Source organism: Rhinopithecus bieti, unplaced genomic scaffold (assembly GCF_001698545.2).
Source record: "Rhinopithecus bieti isolate Rb0 unplaced genomic scaffold, ASM169854v2 scaffold_15813, whole genome shotgun sequence".
Taxonomy (NCBI): domain Eukaryota; kingdom Metazoa; phylum Chordata; class Mammalia; order Primates; family Cercopithecidae; genus Rhinopithecus; species Rhinopithecus bieti.
In genome coordinates, this window is record NW_016809040.1 from 2,779,576 (window position 1) to 2,796,471 (window position 16,896).

A 16,896-nucleotide genomic window follows, 5' to 3' on the forward strand; every position below is an offset into this window, starting at 1 on the left:
GTACCTTCTTGTTTAGCCTAAAAACTTCTGGTTATAAAAACCATCCTAAAGTGTCTCCCAAGTCTTTGGGGGAGTAGGCTTGTTCTCTGGGGCTCCAGAGGCAGAGTGGAGACCTGAAGGCTAGTATTTCCCTGCAGAGAGATTTCATCTGAGTTGTGTTGTACTTGTCTGAGCCCTCCAAAGGTGTGGTGGGAGTTACTGAATCAAGTGGGGACTAGACCATGACTTGGTCACGGTGGTGTTTGTGGAGGGTACTGTGCCTTGGATGGGCAGCTGGATTATGATAAGCCCTTCCAATCTTATCACCAAAGCCCTGGATGGACCTTTTGTGGATGTCCAGAGAAGCGCTCTCAACTGGGAGACAGAGCCAGTATATCAGCATGACTTTTCTGCCTGGCTGGCAGGTCAGGATGCACACATATTATTAGTACTTCAGTTAAATCACATATACTTGGAAGTCATTTTGATACACCTCTCTACCTGCAGCCCTCAGGGTAGGGCTAGTTGACAGCCATTTACCAGAAGGTTTAAATTTTCCTTATTTTCCTCTATGCTTATTATTTTCCTCAAATGGCAGATGTGTGAGGTAAAGTTTTCCTCTTTGGGTATGTTCTTTATTTTATTTAATTCTTCACTCTGGCAATGCTTGCTCTTTTTTTTCATTGCAAATGTATTGTATTTTAGACACATTTACAACCAGGAGAACAAACTGGAAGCTCTGTAGGTATGTTCTGACCATTAAAATATCTTGACAGTGTTAAAAAAAAAAAAATCAGGAGTTTAACATAAAGCTAGTTTTCTACCTTGCCCTGAAAACCTGGATGATCTGGACTCTTTGGGTCTCTGTTCCCAGATGGTCCCCAGTAAGCAGAGCCGGGAGGGTGGCCCATCGGGAGTGGCGGGGTCCTTCCAATGGGCACATCCGCCCCCCCCCCCCCCCCCCCCCCCCCACCCCCAGGCCACTGCACTCCCTCGTTACCTGCCTGGTCCCTGAAGACACTGGAGTTGATGACTTCCTGGAGTGGATAAAATGGGCTTTTGTGAGCTAGCCTGAGAACCAAGCAGTATGTTTGATATTATTTCATTGCAAAAGTGGATCTTAGCTTTTAAAGTAAGCAGATGTTTTAAATATCAGCAATGCAAATTTGGGAACACTTAGTCTCAGCTGGAATGTGTGTGTTCTCCATGATGGCCTGTGTCTGATGCTTTTCCTGTACTGCATATTGGCTTAGCACATAGTAGGTACTTAATAAATGATTTACCTCAGGGGGTAGCCAAGTGCCTGTTGTTCACCAGCTCCCAGGGAGTGAACAGAAATGCCATCTTGCTGTGGACTGGGCCTGTCAGTTCCGCCTGAGACCGGATCGCTGCAGATTTATCTAGAACATCCACTCTAGCTCTAGATAACAGAAATTGGAATGTGTCCTCTGCACAGCTTCCCTGTCTGGAGAGCGAGGTAAAGACCTAGACCCCGTCAAGTCGGACCTAAAGAGGAAACAGGACAGGGAGGCCAGCATGAAGCCGGCATGAAGACTGCTTTTCCGGCTGTTGCCTGCCGAACTGGAGTTTGTGGCCGGTACACAGTGCTTGCATTCCACACCCTGAACAAGGGCGGGTCAAAGTTCAGCTCATTCCGTTTAAAGAAAAAAATGCTTTGTCTTTGACATTTCGAAGTTTTGACCCAGATCAGTCAGAGGCCACGGAATGCTCACGAAGTCTGGAGAGTTTGTTTAGTTCCTGAGCCCGGTAGCTGCCGAGGAGCCAAAGAGAGCCGGCGACCTGTTGGGCTTGAGCTGAAGCCTTGCCTTTTCAAGTTTACGCTGGCCCGGCCTCCCCAGGCCTCCAAGGGTGAGTAGAAGGAGCCAGCACCTTTTCTTCACTCTGAAGTTATCTTTACCCCCTGAAATCAAACACTGCATGCAGCACCCTGTAAAATTGCTTCCTTGTAGGCTCGAGCGTGCTTGCTAAGTAAACATCCTCCCATGTTTTTGGAACTGAATTCATTTCTACTTCCTGGTCATCCCATTCGGGTTTTTCTGTTCTCGGTGCCTCATAGAATCAGGTTAATAGAAGAAAGACCTAGAATTGGGCAGAGGTACCTAAAATGACTGTTTTAATCCTGTCTCCTCATATAACTGGCTGTTTTCCACTGTACTCAAGGTTCCCTCTTTTGGCTTAAAGCCCCCCTCCCTCTGTCTCTGTACAGGAAAAGCCTCTTCCTTCTTTCTTGCCTATTAAATTCTCCACTCCTTAAAACCACTCCACGTATGTCCATGTCATTTTGTTCAAACCGGAGCAAAACCAAAAACCCTAGTGTTCTTCCAGTCATCAAAGCTGTATCAAGGGGGTCATGGGAAGGAAAAGATTTAGAGGGAAAATGAAACGAAACAAAGCCTTGCTGAATGTAGTGTTGTCATAGTTTTTTGCGAGTCATAGTTGGTCCATGCCGCACCCCTGAGATGGGGACTTATCTTTGCAAGGACTCAGCTTAGTTTTGCTGCGGTCATAGACTACAGTCGGCCTCTCTACAAATTCTGTGGCTTTGTAGGTTCCTCCTCTGACCCTGCCTCGCTTTCACTTCATCTCTCATGACTTATTTGCCTCTTCTCTCACTTCCACCCACCCGTAACATCCCCATCGCCATGGCAGTGAGCAGCCACGTCACTCACCAAGTTCATGGGGTGATGGGCCAGCTCTGTACCAAGCCTACTTCCCTCTAGTTCTCCCTCCTGAAGGAGGAGGCTCCCTGGCAGAGCTCAGAGCCCTTTGTTTATTTGATCCTGGGCTCTTGGATAAATCAGGAATGTCCTGACATGAACTTAGGCATGTTTTTCTTCCATGGAGAAGGAAACTACGGCAAATGGGATTTAAGTAACCAGAGGGCCATTCTGGGGGACTTGCTTTAGTGTCATCAAGGCCACCTTCCTTTGGTCGTCAGACCAGTAGGTAACTTCTTTATTGGCATGCTCAACCTTGGATCCCAGAAGGTGTGAATTTGAAGCACTTTTCCCCCTGCTGGGAGCCTGGCACAGATACTCTGGTCTTCTTTTAAAATTGTGTAGTGCCATGCTTGTCTTCCAAGTGGTCCTTCTTTCTGCCAGATGAAACTTTGGCCCAGAGTAGTTGCTTGAAGAAGGCTGCCTGGGAAGCAGATATGAGATAAGGTGGCTGCCTGGCCTCGCATTCTCATTCATCTTCCTGGAAGTGGCAAGGTTCTTGATGTCATAGACTTCATGAGTCACCTGACCCAGGACCTGAATATATCACTCACTTCTGGTCAAGTCTAGGCTCATATGATACAACTGGTTGTCAGGAACCTTTCTGCATTCTTTGGATGTAGCAGTGTGGGAACCTGACACTCCCTTGGTCTGTCTGGATATGTAGAGTCTAATGGCTTAGTATCTCAGTTGTTCTTGGAAGCATTTTTGGGTCTGGGGGGAGGGGCAGGAAAATGTTGGGGGCTCTTTGCTTGCCGCAGTGGAGACCTGTGAGTATCCAAAAACAACCCCACTCGATCTCTAGAGCATTGGTGGACCGCCCTTCCCTGGAAGTTTCCAGGAGTGTGGACATCCATGCATGAACATTGTGGAGGGGTTGGGGGTCAGCCAGTGGATGCTTGACTGACTTGCTTGACTACCCATGCTGGAGAGGAGAACCCAGTCATTGGCCACTTCAGGTCCAGGCTTGGCTGTTGCTCTGTTTTGCTGTTTTTCATGTTGTCAGATCTTCTTGGGAACAAATGACTCAGCAACCTGAATCTCTGAGACTTTATGGCCTAAGTACCTTTTGAAAAGAAATTGGACGTATCTACCTAGGCCCTAAAATTTTGAGCCCAGGAAGGATGGAGATCCAGACTAGTTTTACTCTGGATTCTTCAGGCTGCAGTTCAATTTGGTTTTTCAAATTCCTGCCCTGATAGAAGGATCTCATTTGTGGGGTAGGCAGGCAATGTTTTAATTACGCTTTTGTCCTTAGGAAATTCCAGGGAGGAAAAAGTCCTGGTTTGTGGCCAAAAAGGCAAAAAACAACAGAAATCAGCTATGACTATAATCCTGGACTTGTCTGTGGCACAAAGAGTTAATGGGACAGTGGTCAGGGTGAGGAACATTTTTTCTCAGGGCTGGAGAAGCCCATATGGCTCAAGAAAAGATTTTGCAACATTTAGTATAGGTCAGCCCTGTCTGGGCGCTGGGGGCTGCCACTCAAAGAGTTAAGCTAGTCTTATGCCTGGGAAGGCCTCAGGGAAGGAGTGAGCCTGCAAGGACAGGGACCTCTATGCCCCAGAGCAGTGAGGTGCAGAAGGGGTGGGGTGGGAGGGGGTGAGCTGAAAAGTGTGGCCAAGGAAGCAAAGTGTAGGCCCAACTTTTTTTGCCTTGTTTGACCAGCCTTGGCACTGCCCTCCGGCTCTCCAGGGGAAAAGCTGCAGTTCTGCTCTTGCAACACAAGGAGCAGACTGGAGAATTTAGATCTGCGTCACAGAGCTCAGAGAGAGAGAGAGAGAGAGGGAGAGAGTGAGAGAGCGAGTGAGCAAGCAAGCTCCGTCGATAGGTCTGCTAGCAACAGCCGTGCTGCAGCAGAGAGAGAGAGAGAAATCAAGAAACAAGTCATAGCAACACCGGGCACCAGGTTCTGCCAGCTCACTTGCTGAGCGTTCAGAGATCTGTCGGGGCCAGAGGCCTCTGGGTAGCCTAGGCTAGGAGATGACACGCAAGGTGGCACGGGCGGTTCCCGCGGGGAGGAGGTGGGGTGGTGGTGGGGGCAGGGGTGGAGGCAAGAGGTTGCGGGGCGACAGTGAAGGTTTGATGGACCAATTCTGGAACATTCGGGACTTGCGGCAGCCTTACGGCGGGACCGAGATTTGGGTCTGCGCAGGCGACGATGGGTGGTCCGACGGGCTTCAGGACTTGATGGCGTAACCCCCTTCTTCCCCCACGTATGTATTTGCTGGGATCAGGGGCGCTGTCTCTGTGTATGTGGGTGCTCTGTCTTTCTCACCTTCTTTCTCAATTTTTGCTATTTATTTCTCCTGAGGGAGGGTTTCTTCCCACTTTAATTTCTTTTCCCTAGTGTCAGCTGCTCAAGCCTGACCAGGGTAGAGGAGAGAGGAGTGAACCATCCCCTGCTTCCCACCTGACCTCCCAGCCTTTACCCTATTTCCTTCTAGTGGACAGACAGACTGGTTCTCCAAGTTGTTTGGGTGTCAGCGTCCATCTGTCTGTCCGTGCAGGTCTTGTGTGGAAGGTAGGAGAGTGAGAAGTGCCAAAAGGAAGACAGAGGGACAGTTTTTTCCCAGGGGTTGTCTTATTGGAAGGTCTGGCCCTGGGAATCTGAGGCTGGTGGGGAGCCGAGTGGCCAAGGTGGGGTGTGGGCTGGGAGAAGTGGGGTAAAGCTGGTAGGTTTGTCACTGCGTAGTTGGGAAAAGTGGGGAATGGTGACGCAGTCACTGTTGCATCTGGTTAGGAGCTCTATGGGGACAGGTAGTGAGACTCCTGGGGTCTCTGTGGCCAGCTGAGAGGGGTTAAGGATGAGCTGAGAAGGGAAGCTAGCATTTAGAGATTAAATGTCATCCTTTTGGCGTTGGAAAGTTGTTTACCTTGCGCTCTCTGTGTCTCCATGTTGGCTCCCTTCCAGTTCACATGTGATGGCCTTCCCTGTACTGCTGCATCATTAACTAAGTGACTGAGCTGGCCTTCCATTGGCCAGGGGAGGGCTCTCCCTCCAGACACTTCCTCTGATTGGTGGGTGGGCCAATGGCAGGTGAAAAGCTTTTTTTGATTGGCTCAGGGCAGGGTATCAAATCTGAATTTGCATTTCACTTGCTTAAAGGGGAGCGGGGAGAAGCCCAGCAGCTTTCTAAAATCTCTTTAGGGGTGTGCGTAGGCTCCTGTGTCTATGCCTGCTTTTGACTGCCCAGTTGAAGCCTCTTCCTATGCCTTTTAAAATTTCACGCACTATAAGGAGGAAGAGCTCGGGGCTCCCAAAACTTTTTATTTAGAGGGAAGAATCCTAGGGAGATGGGTATGCAGAGGGTTGACCAAATTGGAAGAAAATATTTATTCTGTAGTTTGGTGTTGGAAAAGGGAATTTTCCAATCAGCCACACCTCGGTGTTGCGGCAAAATAATTCTTGGCTCCCCTGGAAACGCATGGGCAAGGTAGGACAGAGCTGCTGCTGCTGATACTGCCACCACCCTGGGCTTCCTGCTGACTCTGGGCTACTCCCTGGGGACAACAGATTTGCATTGACGTCCGGGGCTGTCCAGAGGCCCTTAGGAGCCAGTTGTGAGCTGAGCCCAGTATGGGAAAGATCTGCCTTCTGGAAGCTACTACTACGTGGTGCTTGGAAAGGTGAGGATGGGGGACTGACCCCAGGAAACTGCTTGGAAACTGCGTATTTGGTGGAATTTCCAGAAAAGTCAGCGGGAGACGGGAGGTTTGGAGGCCCTGGGTTAGAAAGGTTTGTCAGTCTAGGGAATGAGGAGAATCAGAATAAAACTAGGGCAGCAGGCTGTTCGCCTTTGGTTGGGGAGGGAGGCCTCGAAAATCAGGGTCCCGACTCTCTAACCTGTCTTTGTCGCAGGTCTCACATTTGTGGGGAGGGGGTTTACCAAGACCTGCGCCATGCGCAGTGGCCCCCACCCGTGACTGCGCATCTGGAAGCGCAGTGCGCCCTGGGTCTCTGGCCTAGGACGAGCACCGCCCTTCTTATTACATAACTGAGGGCATGGCACGCGCCTTCTCGGCCCTTCCTTGCAACCCTACCTTCTTGCTCCCCAGGGCCCATAGAGCTGGGGAGGGTCTGACTGGGGAGCAGTGAAGGTCTCCAATCCCTGGGAGGGCTAACTTTTGTCTAGTTACTGGCAGGAGCTAAGCTTGAGGACAAAAGTGGTGGTTTTCTAGCCTCATCTTGGGGAAGAGGCTACAGAACATCCTTCTGAGTGCCCCATACCACCTATGACCCCTAGGGCCTTTCTGGTGGAGGGAGTGGCACCCTTCTTTCACTTATGTCCCGTCTGATTTTTGAGAGGATGTTTCTGAAGGAAAAGACATGATGATTATGGGGGGCTTGGTTGGGAGGTAGTTTTGACAGTTTACTCCCCTTGTCACTGGCTTCCCCTCCTTTTCCTGGGTGGGTTTATGATCTTTCTGGACTACTCTGATGAGCTGCCATTTTGGAGCCATTTCTGCTGGTCTCCGACATGGTGGCGTTGGTTTTTCTGTCCTGCTGTGCCAGTTCCGCAGAGTGGGCGGGGGGGGCGGGGGCTATGACGGAGGAGGGGAAGGGGGGGCAAAAGCACAGCAGAGGCGGGCACAGTGGTGGCTGCCGCAGTGAAGGTGGCTCCAGGGGCAGAGCCGCCCAGTCCCACCCTTGGACACAGTCCTGGGTGGGGATTCAGGTGGAAGACATCTGGGTAGGGGTTCACCACCTGGGCCTGGCTTTGCCAGAGCGTGGGTTTCCCATGTCCTCATCAGCCTGATGCTTGGAGTAGTTCAGAAAAGCCGAGTGTCTGAATGAGAGTGGAGGCAGAGGCTCAGCAGCTCATCTCAGACGTGTCAGACCCGTGGTTTGTGTTCCCCAAATAGGCTCTGTCTCCAGCAGCCTCCCTGTGGGGACAGGGAAGTGAGGTACATGGCAGCATTGAGAATCTGTTCGGATGGTCCTGTCTGCTTACTGTTTGTCGTCTGTTTCTCCTCCATGCCCCCTGCCAGTGCCATGGTTCCAGCTGTAGTCCTCTTGTGAGGCTCCCCGCTGCCCATTCCCCCTCTCCAGGCCCTTCTGCGTGCAGCGGCCATCTTGTCTTTCTTGCTCAGAAACTTAAAATGGTTTCTCATCATTCCCAGAGTAAAATTCCTTCCCTTTAGCGTGATGCTCAATGCTATCCGTAACTGGCCTTAGGTTTCCTGTATAGCCTTGCTTCTCTCAGTTTCTCTTGGTGGACCACAGGTTCCAACAAAACCAGGCAACTTCCTTTTCTTGCTTTTCCTACCTGTTTTCACCAGTGATGTTTTCCATGCCTCCTCTCCTCTGCATCCACCTGTGGGAGTCTCACTTTCTCCGTGGACCTCTCCTGATTTCCTTTGCAAGAAGCAGTTCTCATAACCACCCTTGCCCCTTCGGCCAAACTTCAATATAATCTGTCCCTTTTTATGGTACTTTTGTTGTGTTGTTATTCTTTGTGTATAAGTCTTATGTCACCTATCACATTGGGAGCTCCAGGAGGGAGTCTAGAGAAAGGAGAAGGAAAACAAATACCTATTTGGTGCCTTCTGTTTGACAGATACCATGTTAGACACTTTCCCTGCAGTTACTTCCTTTCTTTCTTTCCATAGCCCTGTGGGGAGCATCCCATGGCTACTAAGTGGCCTGGTCATGACTAGAACCCTGGTCTTCCAAAGCCTTTACATTTTTCCTCTCTGAATTATTGGTGTTTACAAGATGCCTGTTATGAAGTAGATCCCCAAAATTTGTCTATTTAAGGAATTTTTTAAGTCCCTAATGCTCTGACGGAGTTTGGATGGTCAGTCTTATGTCCATGGTCTGGATCCCTTAGCTGTTCCTTGACACTGTCATTAACTTTCTCCTCTTCCTTTGCAGTCAGGTTCACTCAAGATGATGACTTTTTTCTTGTAGCTGAAATTGATGGATTAACTGACTCAGTTATCCTAGTTGCCTTCCTCGTACAAGAGGAGGGAGAGGTGGAGTGGGATATAGCATCTTCAAAGCCAGAATAAGCTCCAGAATTAGAGAGCAGGGAGCAGAGACACTGGACTTCGACAGACCTAGGTTTTCATTGTGATCCTGCTGCTTCTTAGCTGAGTGACTTCAGACAAGTCATATGATTTCTCTTAAGTTTTCATGTCCTCGTTCAGTGAGATGGAGCTACTACAACTGTTATACAGAAATGTCTAATATATTGGCAGCAGATAGGTTCCCATCCCTGTCCGGTGGTTTATCAGGGACTTAAAATGGGAGTGTAGCAGAGAGCTAGAGAAGAAATGGGGAAGACAGGAGCTCCTGTGCCCTAAGTGGTGTCACGGCAGGGGCGCGGAGGAGGTAACCTAGGCATTGCCCACCTCAAGCCTGCAAAGGAGGTACTGTCCCCCACCTAGCGTAAATACCCCTTTACTTCCGCATCAGGAACATGCTGTGGCATGGAGTGGTGGGGGCTGGCGACAGCAGAGGGAGGGTCAGTGAGCTTTCCCGGGAGTCTTTTGATGCCAGTTAGTTTCCCTTCTTTCTGAATCTCAGCAGTGGCTGCCTGCTTCCTGATGCTGCTGCGTCCCATGGGAGGGGAGCTGGGCACCCTGAAGCCCCTCGTTAGCGATTCGGGGGCCGCGGAGCAGAGAGTGACGACAGCCAGTGAGTCGTCAGTCGACGGCAATGGGGACCCTGATGACGGCTGCTTTGTTGTTTTTTTCCTCTTTGGAAGATGACTCAGTGTATCGGGAGCCGGGAGATGGAGCTCTCAGCAGAGTGGCCAGGATGTTCTGTCAACATGAAAGCTGCAAAAACAGCTCGGGGCTCTGAGCTGATCCTTAGCCGGTGGTCATTTTCAGGGAGGGCTGGACAGAGAAGGCGGCCACTGCCCGGGCATCAGGATGGGGGCAACACCAGGTAACTCAGCAGGGCTCTGGGAACCCTTGTATTTTAGAGTCTGTAAAGAAAATAATAGCTGTGTGTGTTATTAGATGAGCTTGGCAAATAGGGTCACTTTTTGAGTTCTTCCCACTAGTCCCAGATGACGGACATCGTCCTAGGGCCCAGAAAGTCCTCTGGGATTTTTCACTGTAGTTCTGTTTGTGATGGTCTTGGTGGTCATTGCCTTGAATAAAGGGCTGTTCGCTTCTTGGGGTCGGGGTGGGCCAGGCTGACGTCAGTGAATGCGGGCGCACCTGTACCCGGGAGAAGTTGCCCTGGTAGGGCTATGGCGTCTTCAGAGTCCTCTGCCGGGCGGCGTTTCAAGATGGCGGATCCGCATCACCATCACTAAGCTAAAGGCCGGCTCTTGGGCAGCCTCCATCAGCCTCCCTTTTCCATATTGACCCAAATCAGAGCTTCCCTTCTCCTCTTCATCTTCTTCATTTTCTTCTTAGGTGAAACAGTGGGCCTTGAGTTCTTGACCCTTTTAATTTTGTTTGCGTCATCATGGCGGCTGTGGGTTCTAGGCTTTTCTCGATACCGCAACCTTGCGCTATAGGCGCGTGATCCCCGCGCCCCGCCCCGCCCCGCCCCGCCTTCTTGCGACGGAGAGCGAAGATGCACCTCTACTGCCACTGAATGCCGGCCCAGCCGTCCTCTCCTTTCTCTCCTCTACCACCGCAGTGGGAACGTGGGGCAGAGGGGCAGACAGTTGTGTATGAGGATGAGGGACAGCCTGGCCCGCGTCCCCTCCTTCCTTTCGCTGGGTACTATTTTTCAGTCTCATGCTTTCCCACGGATGATGCTAGCAGTGACATTTGCCACTGAGCACCTCCTCTTCTCTCCAAGGACCTCCCAGGGTGACTCATTTGGGATTTCTGGTAGGAGTGGCTCCTGGGCCTTGGGAGCCAGAGCGGGGCAGGGAGATGTGACCGAGGTCACATGAGAGAGTTAAGCCGGGCAGGGAATGAGAACTAGCTATCCCCACTCAGAGTGCAAAGGCAGACACAGGCCCTTCATGTCATGTTTTGCACCCACTAGTCCCAGATGACGGACATCGTCCTAGGGCCCAGAAAGTCCTCTGGGATTTTGCAAGTAGAGAGCAGCTTAACCTAAAAAGATTGTTTATGTATATGGATGTTGGAACCTTTCGTGTCTCATTTTCTTTGTCCCAAGCTGTGTATATGATAAGAGCCTGGATTTTGGGCTTCAGGCAGCTCTGTGGTCCCTCAGGTTCGTTTTCTGAAAGAGGTGATAAACAGGTCCTCCTTCATCTGACCCTGTACCCTCTGTCACTGGCCTTTCTCCAGGACATAGGTCCCATGTCATTTTGCCCAACATTGTCTTGCTTCTTTCATTGGCTGGTGGACAGCAGCTGAGGGTCATGATCCCAGAGCCACGTACTAACCCCAGATGGGACTCTGGTTGGGATCTGCTCAATTCATTGCCTGGTTGGCTCTCTGAGCTGAGCCCACCTGTCTTCCTTTCTCTTCTTCCTCACAGAGGACTCAGGAGAGCGCAGCTTGCTCTGTGAGTGGGTGACAACCTCTTGGCGACTCAGGCTCAGCTGAGGATGGTGCCAGTGTGCCGGAGACAGCCATCATACTGCCGGATAGAGTGGCTCACTTGCATGTATTTGGAACAAAAAAAGGAGATGCCTGGCAGCCCCGCTCTCTGCAGTAAGTATTCATCTGCATTCTTTTACATTCCTTTATTTCTTCGAACATCAGAAATGGATAGATGTTTATTGAGCCCAGCCACCTGCTATGCCTTCTCCATTCTTCTCCCACACACCCCGCCCTTAGTCCTCCAGAAGAGAGGACTAGATTGATTTTCTCATGCTACTGGATAGCTGCAGAGAAGCTAGAATTTGCTGTTCAGCCCCCACACATCCCCCTCACATTTGGGAGCAGTTGATTTTCCCTAAAACAGAGCCAACCGCCTGTGTCCCTCAGTGCGGAGTGTTAATGGGCTGCCTGGAAGGACCCTGTGTGCCCTCACGGCCCCCAGCCGGGAAATGAGGCTCCCCATTGGCTGGCAGCGGGAGGATGGTCCTTGCCAGCACCTAGCATGGTTCTCTGCCAAGTTCTAGCTCCACATCTCCAGGCTGGTAGGAACCTAGACTATATATAGCATTGTGCTAAGCAATTCTTATCAGACATGTCTGCCCTCCCCTGTGGGAGTGGAGCACTTCTATCAGAGAACCAGAACCTAGAGAGCATGAGCCATCTCCAAGGGCCTTTTATTCTGGGAAGGGGTGTGTGTGTGTATCTGTGTCTGTCTGTCTGGTTCAGAGCTGCTTACTTTCCTCCTGTGTTTCAGATGCTGATAGATTGGAAGGTCATGCTAGATGAAGGTGCTGATGTGGGATGAGGGCCAGGAGGGGCTGATAACTCTCCAATGAATATTGAGCTTAGAGGGAGAGAAGCTAGGGACATGTGACATGGCTGAAGGTACAGTTGTGCCCTGCATCAAAGACCAGCCTCCGCTTTCTCTTCCTGGTTTCCTGTTTGCCATGCTTTGCCCAAGGATGTCTTTTGACCTCTCTCTTCCTTCTTTCGGACCTCTTGCATTCCCTGCCTTCCTCTACCACTTCCTCCTCCCTTTGATTTTCTTTAGGATATATGAGGGCAAACACAGTGATTGGCATCCTGGATCTGTGTCTACTCTTCATCCTTACCCCTGTTTGGGGTTTCTGGAGATCTGGCTCCAGTTGGGCAGAGAGGGCTCAGCTGTCCTCTGGAGGAGTTTTGGTGGTGGGTGAGCATGTTGTGCTGGCTGGGTCAGGGCAGGGTGGGTTGGATACTCCCCTCTTTCCTCTCATAGGTGTGTTGAGCCACCAATTTTTGTGTTTTTGTGACCACAAGTGCTGACTGATGTCACATGACTCCAGTCTTGTCAGTGAATCATCACCAGGCTGCTTACTGGAAACTGGATGCAGCAAGGATATAGGATTTAACCACTCTCTGCCTCCCAGGTAAGTCCAGTGTGGGCTGCTCCCTCCAGCCTTCCCCATTCTCCTTCCTTCCCATGAACACCATTTTCTTATTCCGTTGGGGAATCCTCAGACGTCTCCATTCAGAATCTCCCAAACAATTGTTCTCTTTTTTGCATTCTCCTCCTTCTGGCTTTTCTGTGAATGGGGTTAGTAACCAGCACAGGGTTGGGGGCAGGATGGGCAGCTGAAGTGGTCGGGCTGTGCGGACGTGTGGGAGATAACTGGGTAGTGTTGCTGGGTGTGGCAGCTGGCAGAGCATTTGGGCCTCCCACAGTAGCTGAATAGAAACTCTCCTTGGCTCCAGCATCCAGCAGGAGGTTCTGGGTTTAACCCCTCCGTAATCCTGGGAGCCTTCCTGGTGCCTGGGGATTCTCTGCCCTGTGTAGTCTCAGTGGATAGCCTGTCTTAACTCTAGATACATTTTGCCTTGATGGGGCTTAGTCTAGGTTGGTGGTCTAGAGTTTGGACTGGGCTGAGCAGTGGGCTTTGGGACTCTCCCTAATTTTGGAGTTTCTTTGAATGAGCCACTTTCTTCCTCCAGGCCTTCATTACCTTTGCCTTAAAACAAAAAAAAAAAAAAAAACAAAAAAAACCCTGGTCCAGTAAGCCATTGCAAAGCATCTCTAGGAAGTTGACAAAAAAATGCTTTTTTTCTGCCTCACTTGTTGCCGGTCACAATAATAGCAGTGGTGATTAAAAATGAAAAATGATGATGGCCTGCAGAATCGGGGAGGTCAGTGGCATCATTGATACAATTCACGAAGCAGACTCTCGGTGCCCGCACATCACTTGGAAGTCTCTCTCCTATCGAGTAGATGACTACAGCATTCTTGGCCAGTAAAGCCAGTTGAAATTAGCCAACAGCAGATTGGTCTGGGCTCTAAAGATGAAAGGAATTATGCTGGGTAATTTTCAGAGGTACCTATGGGATCCTACCTCTGGCCACACAGTGGTGGTGCCTCTCTGCTTATATGTTTCAGTGGGGATGGGGGGTTCCTCTTCCTAAGCTGCTCCCGTTGCTATCCAGGGAAGACTAGCCAATTCTGCTTCCTGTTATTTTTTTCTTCTCCTCTGTCCATTTGAGATGAGTCTCTAGGTTGGCTGTGAGCAGCCTGAGGGATCCAGGGCTGTTTGGAAGAATCTGGTGTCTCTTCCTTCAAGGACCCTGACAGTTCTCAGCCCTCCAGCAGTACTGCAGTGAGGGATGGCAGGAGTTGTTGGAGTGGAGAGATATCGACTTGGGTGTAGCTGGGGAGACTAAAAGGAGAGAGCCAAGTCCCTCAAGAAGTATTGGCTAGAGTCTGGCCAGCCCTGGCTGTAGGGCTGGAGCCAGACGTTGCTGCTGGCTGTGCTTGGGAGTCTCAGCCCTCACATGTGCAGTGCATCCCTGGGCATAGCTCTTCGTGACCCCCACTCCCACAAATAGCCCTGTCCTTGGTTAGATTGGGAAAACCAGGGTGGGAAGTAAAGGGGAGGTTGGTTTTGCTCCTGGTCATGCAGTTATCTCTGTGGCCTCTGATGTTTCCAGAATTGGGACTGGTGCTTCCCTGCTGATTTTCCTATTTTTGTCCCTCATCTGGTTCTTTTCCTCCTTGCTCACCAGCCTGGGTTCTACACACATGACATGGGGCATTGTGTGTTGCCAATGAGGATAGCAGAACAATTGGTATCCCCTGAGAGAGGGGCCGGCATATCTGGCACTTTTTTCTTGACCTTTGAATTTCTGAGGTCTGGGAGCCAGGAGGCAGCATTGGGCCTTTCCATCCAGGATCCAGCAGAGGTTAACAGAGCTGGTGGCTCTGGAGCCGAGGTGGTATGGCTTGGCTGGGAGTTGTGAGGGAGAGGCCCTGCCAGGGGCCCTGATTGGTCAGCACCTTCTCTATTCCATTGAATACTGGTCCGGTCAGCTCTGTGAATTGTTTAATTCATATCTTGGCTCTGTCCCCCGGCTCGAGTGTCCCTAAGGCTGCAGCCACAGCTTTAGAGAGGATCTGTACCTTGTGCTGGTCACTTTTTTGGGCATGTTATCTCCCTCTGAGATATGTAAGAGATACCACCGTTTCCCACCAGCTGGCTGTCTGTGGGAGGCCTTCATTTTGCTTTGCTTTTCTGAGACTTGGAGTGACTGTGAGGAAAGCATGGACTGAGTTTGCTTTCTTGCTGGCTCCTTCCCCAAGAGCTGCTCATGGGCTGATAAAGCCAGAGAACACCTCCAGGGCCCCATGGCCTGTGCGGAGCCCAGTACCATAGTGTCAAGCCTGTGGGGATAGAATGGGGATATGGGGGCAGATAGAGCCACGTGGGAAGGTGGTTATGTGTGGTTAGATCACAGGAGCAAGTCCAGGAAGGTGTGGGAGGACAAGTCCAGTGCTCAGCCAGGGCTGCCTATCGTGGCCCAGGATGGATGTATACATCTCCTGTGAAGGATTTGCATCTGAGTGTCTGATACTGAAGGCAGGATGGTGCCCCGATCAGGGTCTGTAATGAGGCATGAAGTTATGAGATGGGCATCAGAGTTTTTGGTCCAAGGGAAACTGACCTTTTTTAAGGACCCTCCTCTCCTTATCTGATTTCATCCTCAGAACAACCATATGACATAGGGGTCACTTCCCTTTTATAGTTAAAGAAACTGATTAAGTGACTTAACCCAAGGTTATGTATTTGGTAAGTGAGGTTATTGAGATTTAAATGCATGCACTTCTTATTCCAAAGCCTCTACGTTCTCCTTACTCTTTTGGGCTGAAGTCAGACATTTTTGTGAACTAAGATCCTCAGACGACTGATGTGAACTAGAGCGAAAAGGCAGACACCTGGAGGAACTTTCCAGTCACTGGGGACAGTTGTGCCACATTCCTTTTGGGGGAGGCAGGGCAGACGCAAATGCCCTTTGGTAGCCGTGGACAGGCAGAGCTGAGTAAGGCCAGTACATGGCGTCTGCTGCTGTGTATGGAGCCTCTGCTATATGCCAGGGGCCGTGCCAGGTGATGGAGATGCAGAACTCAACAAAGTCAAGTTTCCGCTTTCCTGGGGCATACATTCTAGTGTGGAGAGACACCGCTAATAATGATTTTAAAAGAATTCAAAAATGTACAGGATAGACATATATGGAGATTGTGTGGGGATGAAAAGGGGGACCCCCACACACATAAGGAGGAGCATCCAGATGATGGTCAGAGGAATCTAGAGACTTAGGAGCTCAGCCACCTGCAGCCACATCAATTGAGCTTTCCTTCAGGGAGTTAGGACCAGCACAAAATAACCCCCTCTTTTTTCCTAGGGAAATCCATCCAAGGTCCCCATAGCTTACAGGAACTTGTCATGAGTCAGGGATCAAGGTGGGGTAGATGTCAAGCCTTTGGTCTCCAGCAGACCGGTTCTCTCCTGTCTGCCATGGTTGCCGTTGGCTTTCTGCCTCATGCCCTCCCAGGCATCAGCTGACTTCTTTTCTCAGGCTGGCCACTGTGCCCCATACTTGCCATGCAACACAGGGAAACGTGCAGGTTAGATCTTTGCCGAGGCACTGGTCAAATGTTCCTGCAGGGGGCTGGTTCTGAACTCAGCCTGTCCTGCCAGGACAAGCCGTTCCCAGAGTTAATGGTCTCGCGATAGGGAAGGGATGGGCACTGGGCATAGAGAAGTGACCTGTGCCAGATGCTTGGTTGAGCTCTGTGTCTTGAGAGGCAGAGGCAGGTTGGTGGTGCTGGGGACAGGGCAGGCATGTGTCATGTGTTCAGCGCATGTAGCTCCAGGGCTCGGGACTTGTTTACTTGGTGGAAGAGACAGCGGACCTGCGGAGTCAGACCATGTGATTCTTCGCTCCTTGGCTGATCATGGACAGCTGACCCATCAGACTGCACACACTGCCATCTGCTGCCAGAGGTCTGAAGTTGCACAGGGATGAAGTAGTGTAGTTGGGGGTGCTCAGGGAGGAGGAGGGCCAGGAAAGTGGGGTTTGTATTGCTCTGTGTTGAGGAGTCAGCAGACCTTGATTCTGGTCCTAGCTCTTGTTGGTAAAAACTCACTCACTTTCCTCCTTTCGGCTCCAGTTTCATTATCTGTGAAATGAGGGGATGGAACCAGAATCTCTTTGGAGGTTCCAGCTTTATCCTGGGGCCTCCCTGAATGTTCATGGAGATCTTCCTTAGCCAGTAATTCAAGATGAGGAAAACTAGGCCCAGGTTTCCACAAGAGAAGGGGAGGGATCTTGATGACCTGTCTCAAAGCAGCTGAAGAGGTACGGTCAGAATTAGGGTGGGTGG

General features: G+C 50.7%; 1 long non-coding RNA gene across 3 annotated transcripts in view; it reads left to right on the plus strand.

The window, feature by feature from the left end:
- Nucleotides 1-4,945: 4,945 nt before the first annotated feature.
- The window catches only part of LOC108539544 (uncharacterized), a 22,530-nt gene continuing 10,579 nt past the window's right edge, over nt 4,946-16,896 (plus strand). The window contains exons 1-5 of one of the 3 annotated variants that reach the window (XR_001888421.1): nt 4,946-9,615; nt 11,143-11,318; nt 11,962-12,092; nt 12,259-12,399; nt 12,507-12,616. This is a non-coding gene — a long non-coding RNA (uncharacterized LOC108539544). Of the gene's footprint in view, nt 9,616-11,142; nt 11,319-11,961; nt 12,093-12,258; nt 12,400-12,465; nt 12,617-16,896 lie in introns of all 3 variants that reach the window. The other 2 variants (XR_001888420.1, XR_001888422.1) reach the window with 2 other exon arrangements.